Below are 12109 nucleotides of genomic sequence, written 5' to 3' on the forward strand. Positions count from 1 at the left end.
GTTGACCCTGCAAAGTCCTCCTGATTAACACCTTGGGACTAGTGCAAAATTGGGAGAGCTGTCTCACGGACTAGTCCGGCAACAGCCTGATCTAGTCAGACTCAAAGAATCTTACTTAAAGGCATTGTCCCAGACGCTACTATCACTGTCCCTGGATATGTCCTGTCCCGGCACGACCCATCCAGCAGAAGTGGCAACACAGTGTTAAACAATCGGGAGGGAGACAGAGTCATACAGCATGGAAACACGCCCTTCAGTCCAACTCCTCTAAGCCAACCCAATATCTAAACCATTTGGCAGCACCTGGCCCATATCCCTTTAAACCCTTCCTATTCATAAACCCATCCAGATGCCTTTTAAATGTTGAAATTATACTCACTTCCACCACTTCTTCTGGCAGCTTGTTCAAGACAAGCACCACTCTCTATGTAAAAAAAGTTACATCTCAGCCTCTTTTTAAATCTTTCCTCACTCATCTTAAACCTGTGCCCTCGAGTTTTGGACTTCCCCACCCCAGGAAAAAGACCTTGGCTATTCACCCTATTCATGCCCCTCATGATTTTATAAACCTCTTTAAGGTCTCTGAATCTCCAGGGAAAAAAGCCCCAGCCTATTTGGCCTCTCCCTACGGCTCAAACTCTCCTAAGCCGGCAGCATCGTTGTCAATCTTTTTGCCTTAGCTGTCCTCAACATTGACTCCGGACTCCATGAAGTCTCATGGGGTCAAGTTAAATATGGTTAAAAAAATTCCCTTACTGATTACCACATACTGCCCTCCCTCGGTTGATGAATCAGTATTCGTCCACATTGAACAACACTTGGAGGAAGCACTGAGAACGGCAAGGGTGCAAAATGTACTCTGGGTCAGGGATTTCACTATCCACCATCAAGAGTGACTCAGCATCAGTACTACTAATTGTACTGGTCAAGTCGTAAAAGACATAGCTGCAAGACTGTGTCTGCAGCAGGTGGTGAGGGAGCCATTAGGAGGAAAAAATATACTTGACCTCATCCTTACCAGTCTGCAGATGGATCTGTCCATGACAGTATTGGTAAGAGTTGAAAAATGTGTTGCTGGAAAAGCGCAGCAGGTCAGGCAGCATCAAAGGAGAAGGAGAATCGACGTTTCGGGCATAAGCCCTTCTTCAGGAATGAGGAGTGTGTGCCAAGCAGACTAAGATAAAAGGTAGGGAGGAGGGACGTGGGGAAGGGGCGTTGGGAATGCGATAGGTGGAAGGAGGTTAAGGTGAGGGTGATAGGCCAGAGTGGGGGTGGGGGCAGACAGGTCGGGAAGAAGATTGCAGGTCAAGAAGGTGGTGCTGAGTCTGAGGGTTGGGACTGAGAAAAGGTGGGGGGAGGGGAAATGAGGAAGCTGAAGAAATCTGCATTCATCCCTTGTGGTTGGAGGGTTCCTAGGCGGAAGATGAGTCGCACTTCCTCCAGGCGTCGTGTTGCTATGGTCTGGCGATGGAGGAGGCCAAGGACCAGTATGTCCTTGGCGGAGTGGGAGGGGGAGTTAAAGTGTTCAGCCACTGGGCGGTTGGGTTGGCTGGTGCGGGATGAAAGCAGATTTCTCCAGCTTCCTCATTTCCCCTCCCCCCACCTTTTCTCAGTCCCAACCCTCAGACTTAGCACTGCCTTCTTCACCTGCAATCTTCTTCCCAACCTCTCCACCCCCCAACCCCTCTCCGGCCTATCACCCTCACCTTAACCTCCTTCCACCTATCGCATTCCCAGCGCCCCTCCCCCAAGTCCCTCCTTACCTTTTATCTTAGCCTGCTTGGCACACCCTCCTCATTCCTGAAGGGCTTATGCCCGAAACGTTGATTCTCCTGCTCCTTTGATGCTGCCTGACCTACGGCGCTTTTCCAGCAACACATTTTTAAGTTCTGATCCCCAGCATCTGCAGTCCTCACTTTCTCCTTGTATTGGTAAGAGTGGCCACCGCACAGTCCTGTGTAGACAAAGTCCCTCCTTCCCATTGAAAATACTCTCCATCGTGTTGTGTGACACTACCACCATGCTAAATGGGGCGGGCTCCAAACTGGTCTTTCACTTCAAGATTGGGCATACACAAAGCACTGTGGGCCATCAGCAGCAGCAGAATTGTACTCCAGAACAATCTGCAACCTCATGGCCCAGCATATCCCGCACTCAACCATTACCATCAAGCCAGAGGATCGACCCTGACTCAATGGAGAGTGCAGAAAGGCATGCTAGGAGCAGCACCAGGCATATCTGAAAATGTGGTGCCTGCCTGGTGAAACTGCCAAACAAGACTACTTGCATTGCCAAACAGCATAAGCAGCAAGTGATAGACAGAGTTAAGTGATACCAAAACCAATGGATCAAATCTAAGGTCTGCAGTCGTGCCACATCTAGTTGTGAATGTTGGTATATAAACAACTCACTGGAGGAGAAAGCTGCACAAATATGCCCATTCTCAATGATGGAAGAGCCCAGCACATCAGTGCAAAAGATCAGGCGAAAGCATTTGCAGCAAAGTTCAGCCAGAAGTTGGATGATCCACCTCGGCCTCCTCCAGTGGTTCCCAGCACCACAGATGCCAGTGAATTCAATTCACTCTATGTGATATCAACTAATGGTTGGAAACACTGGATACTGCAAAGACTATGGGTTTTGACAACACTTTGGTAATAGCACTGAAAACTTGCATTCCAGAATGTGCTACTCCCTGAGCCAAACTCTTTCGATACAGTCACAACACCAGCATCTACCTGACTATTGTCCAGAAATGTCCTGTATATAAAATGCAGGACAAATCCAACCCAGTCAATTACTGCCCCATCAATCTATTGGTGATCATCAGTAAAGTGATGATATCATCAACAGTGCTATCAAGCAGCACCTGCTCTTGAAAAACCTGCTCAGTGATGTCCAGTTTGGGTTCCACCAGGGCCACTCAGCTCCTGACCTCATTGCAGCCTTGGTTCAAATATGGACAAAAGAGCTGAATTCCAGAGGTGAGGTGAGAGTGAGAGATCAAGGCTGCATTCGACTGTGTGTGGCATCAAGGAGCCCGAGCAAAACTAGAATTAATGGGTGTCAGAGGCAAACTTTCTGCTGGTTCGGTTCGTACCTGATACACAGGAAGCTGATTGTAGTTGTTAGAGATCAGTCATCTCAGCTCCAGGAGTCTCTGCAGGAGTTCCTCAGGATACTGTCCTAGGCCCAACCACCTTCAGCTGTTTCATCAATGACCTTCCCTCCATCATAAGATCAGAAGTGGGGATATATGCTGATGATTGCACAATGTTGAGCACCATTTGCAACTCCTCAGATACTGAAGCAGTCCATGTTCAAATGCAGCAAGATCAAGACAATATCCAGGTTTGGACTAGCCAGCAATGCCCACAAAATGAATTTTTACAATCTCATCAAAAAGACAACAGTTCTGCTATTGTAACACCTGCTCAGTGGTGCATTGAGATCAGTACATATTATGCACTGTCCTGGAGTGGGACTTGAGTCCACAACCTTCTGACTGTGAGGGGAAGGTTCTTCCCACTGAGCAAAGCTGGCAACTCACACTGAGTGTATAGTGGGACATAAATTTGATGTACAGACGTGGCCCTACTATCCAGTATTCTTTTAATTGTGATTCGGTGCAGAAAAGAAAATAAAAATTTGTCTTCGTATACAATGTCCCAAAGCATTTCACGGGCGACTGAGTACTTGTTCTATGTAGCCATTGTTGTAAAGCCAGAAGCACAGCAGTCAATTTATGCACAGTAAGTTCCCAAAATCATATTGTGATAATGACCAGATAATCCAATTTTAGAGATGTTAGTTGAAGGGTAAATGCTGCCAGAGACAGCAGGAAAACTCCTGTATCTTTATACGCAGGGAAGCATTGTTTGAACTAGTGACATTTCTGCAAGAGTCTGTGAATCTAAAAGATACAAAACTTGTTTACACAGCAAGGGTCTGGAGCTGGTCTCCAGAAATGATTATTTTGACTTAATGACTGAAAACAACAAATGCTGGACTTTACAGCAGATCACGCAGCATCCATGGAGAGAGAGCAAGCTAATGTTTCAAATCCAGATATCTGTACATCAAAGCTGAAGTAAAGTGTGGAGGGGTTAGCATTTATGCAATTGATGGAGTGAGTGGGATGTGTGGGAGTAGGTCGTGTAGGGTGCGCTATAGTTTGGGGATGTGTGGAGTTAGTGAATGTACGGTCCACTCTAGTTGAGTGGGTGGAGTTTTTAGGGGTAGTTGGACTATAGCATAAATGTTTGTCCCTTCCATACTTCACTTCAGCTCTGATGAAGAGACATCTGGATTCAAATCAGAGGCTTGCTCTCTATCCTTGGATGCTGCCAGATCTCCAGCATTTGTTGTATCCAGTACAGATTCACTACAGGTCTGCAGTAATTTGTTCCTATGTTTTGACTTTATTTTTGGTTAGTTTGCTAGCCATCTGCCAAACATTAATTTATTTTGTAAGTCACAGGTAATATATAGTATAATTGTGATCTCAGTTGCAATTCTTGCATTGGGAATTTAATCCCAGAATCACTGTGTTGATATGCATGTGAAAATCTTTTATAACTCACAATTAAGAGGGAAGCCCAACAGTGTCCACAAACCCAACATAAAAGCAGCGTCAGTCTGAAGAACCCTCAAATCCTTTGCTTGATGCTAACAATCTGAAACACGAGAGCATATCCTTTAAACCGAGCCCAGGTATTCAAAACTGAACACCTTTCTATGCAAAGATTGGGAGCAGTGTGGAGCTGACTCCTACAAAAGCTCTGGTGCTAGCTCAATTAACTATTTTGAATTCTAGGACTAATAGAGCTATTAGTCCTAGACCAAACCTATTAAAGGATATGGAACCATAATCTCATTGAATGGTGGAACAGGCTCAGTGATGTGCTGTTATTTCTTATAGATACATGTATGGCATATAAATGCAGTAAAATGCCTCATAGTGATGTGTCACTTGGGCTATTTTACAAACATTGTAGTTTGTAACTTTGGATAGTAATGGTAGAGGTTCCAACTTTCTTTCCATCTGTTTTGCTCATATCTTACATAATCAACCCATTTATGTGTATTATGAATGGACTTTGCCTGACCATCAAAGATCCAGAGCTTCTAGCTCAGAAACAGGGGTCTTGCCTAATTACTGCAGACCACCATAGTAACGTATTGAAAGAGAGAATGTGAATAAAGGAAGTGTTGCCATCAGCCTGTATGCCCTGGTATTAGTGCAGCCATGGCTTCTCCTCTCCTTGACACCTTTGCTGCAGTAGCAGATACCATTAATAAGAAACTGTCAAGTTGAAACCAATAGGAAAAATATGAAAAGGTATCATTTACTTAGCAAAGCTGATAGTATGAATCAGGAGTCTTGTAGCAGCAAGTTAAGTCACCGATAGCTCCCTCCACCTTTGCAATTTGGTTATGTCAATTAAGAGAGTCGCATCATGCAATATCATAGAAATTAAAATGGTAGCTGAACCACAGAAGGTGGACCACTTAAGTGATGGTGGACACTCTTGTTGATTTTTGCAACCAATAGTGCAGAGAAATGGACCCAGAATCCTAGCACTGATGTCTGTCCAAGTCACACTTAGTGTGTATATATATATCTGGTCCAGAGTGATTACACACAGTTAACTAAACTCAAAGTCAGACAGCACTTGAACTTCCAGTTACAAAAGTTGAGGGGGCAATTAAGAGAACAGAGAAGTATTGTTTGAGTAAATCTTCCTTAATCCGAAAAGTAGCTACAGAGATATGGATGCTTTGGTTGTAATTTTCCAAAAATCCTGGGATTCTGGAGAATTACCCGACCGATAGGAAAACTGCCAATGTAAAACCCAACATTGAATCTTCCAGGTGGACATAGTACTCCAAATGGAAAGGAAATAAAAGATTCAACTTGAACGAATAAACGTGAGTTCATTACTGAAAGAAACCACTCCAATTCAAAATGAGAAGGTAGCAAAAAGTGTGCAACTAAAGCGAAAGGCCAATTAGTCTAACATCTACTATTTAATTATTAAGGGAATCATGTTTGATGAATATATTAGGGTTTTTGAGGAAATCTCAAACGGAGTAGAAAAAGAGGAACCACTAGATGTGTTGTTTTGGGACTTTCAGTAGGCTCTTGACAATTTACCTCACAAAAGGTTAAGTCATAAGAACCCATAGTGGTGGAAGTAGTATAATGGCATAGGCAAGATTTGGCGAATGGACAGGAAGCAGCAAGTGGGATAAGGGGTTGTTTTTCTGCTTGGTGACCCTTGACCAGTTGGATTCCACAGGGATCAGTGCTGGGATCACAACTGTTTACTATATATTAGTGACTTATTGGGTTATTTATTGTCATATATATCCAGAATGATACTTGTGAAAAGTGTTTTTTTGCCACAGTCCATTGTCAATTTGAGTTACAAGAAGAATAAAAAGAAATTACACAAATAGAGTTCATCTTCTGCACAAAGGGACTTCACATACAGCTCCAGGGTTTCTGCAACGTGTCCCTGGCCTCAAGGAGTCCCCATTCTGGGTACAGCAGTGATAACCCCACCAGGAGTCCATGGAAAGGAAGAAAATGTACTATAGCCAAATTTGCAGATGACGCAAAAATAGGTGGACAGGCAAGTTGCAAGAGTGATATAAACAGTTTACAGAGAAATACTGGGAGCTAAAGTAAATTGGCAAATGGTGTACAATATGGGAAAATATGAAGTTGTTCATTTTGGAAAGGAGAACAAAAGAACAGTATTTTTTAAATGGAGGGAAGTTGTAACACAAAGTGATTTGGGGGTATTCGTGTGTGAAATAAAGAAAACTGACACACAGGTGCAGCAGTTTATCAAGAACACCAATGGAAGATTTCAAGGGAGTTCAAGTAAAAGAATAAGGAAGTCATTTGGGCGACACAATGGCTCAGCGGTTAGCACTGTGGTATCACAGTCAGACCTGGATTCGATTCCAGCCTCAGGTGACTGTGTGGAGTTTGGCGGGCACATTCTCCCTGTGCCTGTGTGGATTTCCTCTGGGTGCTCTGGTTTCCTCCCACAGTTCAAAGATGTGCAGGCTAGTTGGTTTGAACGTAGAACATTACAGCGCAGTACAGGCCCTTCGGCCCTCGTTGTTGTGCTGATCTGTGAAACCAATCTGAAGCCCATCTAAGCCACACTATTCCATTTTCATCCATATGCTTATCCAATGACCATTGAATGCCCTTAAAGTTGGCAAGTCTACTACCTTTGCATGCAGTGTGTTCCATGCTACTACTACTCTCTGAGTAAAGAAACTACCCCTGGCATCTGTCCTATGTCTATCACTCCTTAATTTAAAGCTATGCCCCCTCGTACTAGCTATCACCATCCGAGGAAAAAGGCTCTCACTGTCCACCCTATCTAATTCTCTGATTATCTTATATGTCTCAATTAAGTCACCTCTCAACCTTCTCTCCAATGAAAACAGCCTCAGGTCCCTCAGCCTCAAGTCCCTCAGCCTTTCCTTGTAAGACTTTCCCTTCATACCAGACAGCATCCTGGTAAATCTCCTCTGAACCCTTTCCAAACCTTCCACATCTTTCCTATAATGCGGTGACCAGAACTGCACACAATATTCCAAATGTGGCCGCACCAGAATTTTGTACAGCTGCAGCATGACGTCATGGTTCTGAAACTCAGTCCCTCCGCTAATAAAAGCTGACACACTGTATGCCTTCTTAACAACCTGGGTGGCAACTTTTAGGGATCTATGCACATGGACACCGAGATCCCTCTGCTTATCTACACTACTAAGAAATCTTACCATTAGCCCAGTACTCTGTGTTCCTGTTGCCCCTTCTAAAGTGAATCACCTCACACTTTACCACACTAGACTCCATTTGCCACCTCTCAACCCAGTTCTGCAACTTATCTGGCTGTGCTACATTGCCCATAGTGTCCAAAGATGTGCAGGGTAGGCGGATTAGCCATGGAAAATACAGGATCTGGTTTGGATGCTCTTTGGAGTGTCAGAGTGGACTTGATGGGCCAAATGGCCTGTTTCCACACTGTAGAGATTCTATGATTCTGCAACTGTACAAGGTGCTAGTGAGACCACATCTAGAGTATGTGAGCAGCTTTTGTCCCCTTATTTAAGGAAAGATATTATGTTAATTGAGGCAGTTCAGAGAAAGTTCACTCATGATCCCTGATATTGAGGGATTGTCTTATGAGCAAAGGCTAAACGGTTTGAACTCTACTCACTGGTGTTCAGGAGAATGAGAAGTGATCTCATTGAAACATTGATCTCATTGATTGTTAAGGGGCTTGACAAGGTAAATGCTGAAACTATGTTCCCCCTCATGGGAGAGTTGAGGACCAGAGAGCACAATCTCAGAATAAAGGGGCACCAATGTAATACTGAGCTGAAGAGAAATTTCTTTTTTCAGAGGGTTGTGACTCTTTGGAACTCCTTGCCACAAAGAGCTCTGTGGAAGATTCTTTATGTCTCTATAAAGCTGAGATAGATTTGTGATTAGCTAGGGAATCAAGGGTTATGTGTAATGGGCAGGAAATCGATATGAGAAATTTCAGATGAGCCGCAATCCAAATGAGTGGTGGAGCAGGCTTGAAAGGCTGAACAGTCTCCTCCTGTTCCTATTTCTTATGTTCTTAATGAACAGAGCTCCATATGTGCAAAAGATTTTTATGTGCTGTATTAGGCAAGTATACTTATTCTCCTGAAGTAATGTCCAGTGAAGAAAAGTTTCGCAATTTCAATGCCATCTTTTGTTGTTTCTTCACAGCAGAAAATTAACACAAATGTATCTACTACCTTATTAGCCACCTTTGTTTAAGACCCACCAGTGTGGGTAAATGGATATCGGGTCTACAGAGGAACCTCAATTATCCGAATGAGATGGGAGGGCACTATTTTATTTGGATAATTGATTATTCAGTTAATCAATTCAGTGCCTTTCCTCAGGGGCTTGGAGTTTTCTGTAAAATCTGCTTCCTGTTCAAGAGATAAGGCAGCATCACAGAGTGCGCGAGCCCCCCCCAACACTGTTCAACATACTAACCTGCGCACCCCCAAACCCCTCCAACACCGCCCCCCCGCCCACCCCAAAATCCTTCCAACACCGACACCCCCCAACCCTGTTCAACACACTGACCCGTGCACCCCCAAACCCCTCCACCATGGCCCCACCCCCCCCAACCCCGTTCTACCCATCCAACACTGCCCCAAACTCCATCCAACACCACCCCCCACCTTCCCCAAACCCTGTCCAACACCATCCCCACCCACCCTACAACACCGGCTCCTGATCCCCCCAACCCTGTTCAACACACCGACCCGCGCACCCCCAAACCCCTCCAACACCGGCCCCCGCACCCCCAAATCCTTCCAACACTGACTCCCCCAACCCTATTCAATGCACCGACCCGCGCACCCCCAAATCCCAACACCACCCCTGACCCCCCCAACACTGTTCAACACACCGCCCCCGCTCACCCTCCAAATCCAGTCCAACACAACCCCTCCATTTGCCCCCCCACATCGTCCAACCCATCCAACACTGCCCCCTCACCCGCTGTCCATACCCCATTGAACACCACCCCTGCCTGCCCCCAAACCCCATCCAACACCGCCCCCCTCCGTCTGCCCCCACAAACCCCATCCAACACCACCCCCCCCCAAACCGCGTTCCACACTGCCCCTGCCCACCCCCTCTCTGGGGCAGCCAGACTGAACACCAACAACAAAACTGTTACTACTACTGTTATTTGGGAGTGAGTCTCCAAATAGCACGTGCACAAACACACACAACGTTTTACTGCAACCTTTTGACAGATTCCACCTTCGCTCTGCACAGGACAATGTTAGAGAGATTAGCTGGGGAAGGGGAGTTTAGAGTACACCCCTGTGTAGAACTCCAGGGAAAGTGTGGGAAGAGAGAGGGCGAGAGGTTAGTCATTTAGAGACCGCCTGCGCTCCCATCAGGACTGTTCTCGGCAGCACTTTTAATCACTGTAAGCAAAAGATGCGATCAGTGTTGGACACACATCTTTGATGTAATGTTTCTGTCAGGACCTCGAGATCTCCTTCAGATAATCTGATTTTTGGATAATTGGTATTCAGATAATTGAGGTTCCCCCATGTATGCTGTAAACGGTTAGTCTGAATTTTCAGGGAGGAGACAGTGAGGTCTGCGGATGCTGGAGATCAGAGTTGAGCGTACGTTGCTGGAAAAGCACCGAGGCCAGGCAGCATCAGAGGAGCCTTTCATCAGGAATGTGGCTGGGAGCCTCGGAGGTGTGGTGATAAATGGCAGGAGCTGAGGCTGTGATGAATGTTGCTGAGAGTGCAATGGGTGGATGAAGATGGCGGTAATAGTGATAGGTTGGAGGACAGGGTGGAGTGGATAGGTGGGCAGGAAGGACTGGTTTCATGGGCAGTGCTGAGCTGGAAGACTGGAACTGTGATAAGGTGGGGGAGGGGAAATGAGGAAGCTGGTGCAAGGGACATTGGTTAGGTCATTTTTAGAATATTGTATGTATTCTGGTCTCCTTCCTGTTAAAAGGATGTTGTGAAACTTGAAAGGGTTCAGAAGAGATTTACAAGGATGTTGGAGGATTTGAGTGATAGGGAGAAGCTGAACAGGCTGGGGCTGTTTTCCCTGGAGCGTCAGAGGCTGAAGTGACCTTATAGAGGTTTACAAAATAATGAGGGGCATAAATAGGCTAAATAGACAAGGTAATTTCCCTGGGATAGGGGAGTCCAGAACTAGAAGGTATAGGTTTAGGGTGAGAGGGGAAAGACGGGAAAGAGACCTAAGGGGCAACTTTTTCACACAAAGAGAGGTGTATGTATGGAATGAGCTGCCAGGGGAAGTGATGGAGGGTGGAATAATCACACCATTTAAAAGTCATCTGGATGAGTATATGAATAGAGAGAGATATGAGCCAAGTGCTAGCAAACAGGACTAGATAATGTTAGGATTTCTGGTCAGCATAATCAAGTTGAACCAAAAGGGTCTCATTCCGTGCTGAACAGCTCTATGACATTAAAGCATAATTCTCTATGTCTACAATTACAGCATTTTGAATGAGACCGAGAGTGACCAATATTTATCAATCTCTCTCTCGCACAGATTTATTTTGGTATATCAAGTAAGCTTGGTGGGTGCAGTTGGGTTCTGTTTTGCCTACTTTACAATACTGACGACATTGCAAAAATACTTAATGAATATAAACTTCTTTGGAATGTCTGGTGCTGCAAAAATATAAGTCTTTGTTATGCAATTCATTACGTCAAGTGCGTTAATATGTCTGAACACTAAATATAGACACCCTTACAGGAGCACATTTTCCTGCTTATTTAATGAAGCTGTAGTATGCCTGCTTCTGATAGGAAGCAGAAAGCTACATAACTTGTCTCATTTATCGAGACAGCAACCACCTTATTCCGTTCTTATCGCTTTACTCTTTCCTTTTATACTTGAGAGAATCTACTACAACCCAATCCTTGGACACTCACAGATTCAAAAGCAGCCAATGAAGGTTGGTGTCAATTTTCCCCGGACCTCCCACCTCCTTATGGATGATTAATAAGGGAACGTCCTTCAGGTAACAATCCAATTAAATCCGTGGGTAATCCCTGAGACCGCGCCCCATTGAGTGACGCTGTCACGCGTGTTGTCCAATGAAAACTAGCTGTCAGTTCTTTGACCCAGCAGCCAATCAGATACGAACATCAGTCAATGGTTCGTTAGCCAATTGGAAGACCCTATTGACCAACAAAGTGTGGAGCCTCAACCAACTAGAGGTGGGGCCAATCAGACTCATGAACAGTAGCCAATCGGAAGCGACCACTGCTCTCATAGACATTGATTGACCAATCAGAGGCTATCCTTGATCTCTGGCTCTCCAGGTATTGATTTGGCACCCGAAGGACCCCGTTCGGCGGCGACCAAAAACCTGCCTCGATTTTATTTTTAAAATTGAAAACGAAAATAAAATTAGAGCAGAAAATCAGTGTGAGAAGAAGATTGGTCGAAGAATTAAAATCTGAATTTAAAATTACAGAAGGGGGAACTAAGGAAGGAGTGGAGGATGGCTTT

The sequence above is a fragment of the Hemiscyllium ocellatum genome, chromosome 47 (genome assembly GCF_020745735.1).
Source record: "Hemiscyllium ocellatum isolate sHemOce1 chromosome 47, sHemOce1.pat.X.cur, whole genome shotgun sequence".
Classification (NCBI taxonomy): Eukaryota; Metazoa; Chordata; class Chondrichthyes; order Orectolobiformes; family Hemiscylliidae; genus Hemiscyllium; species Hemiscyllium ocellatum.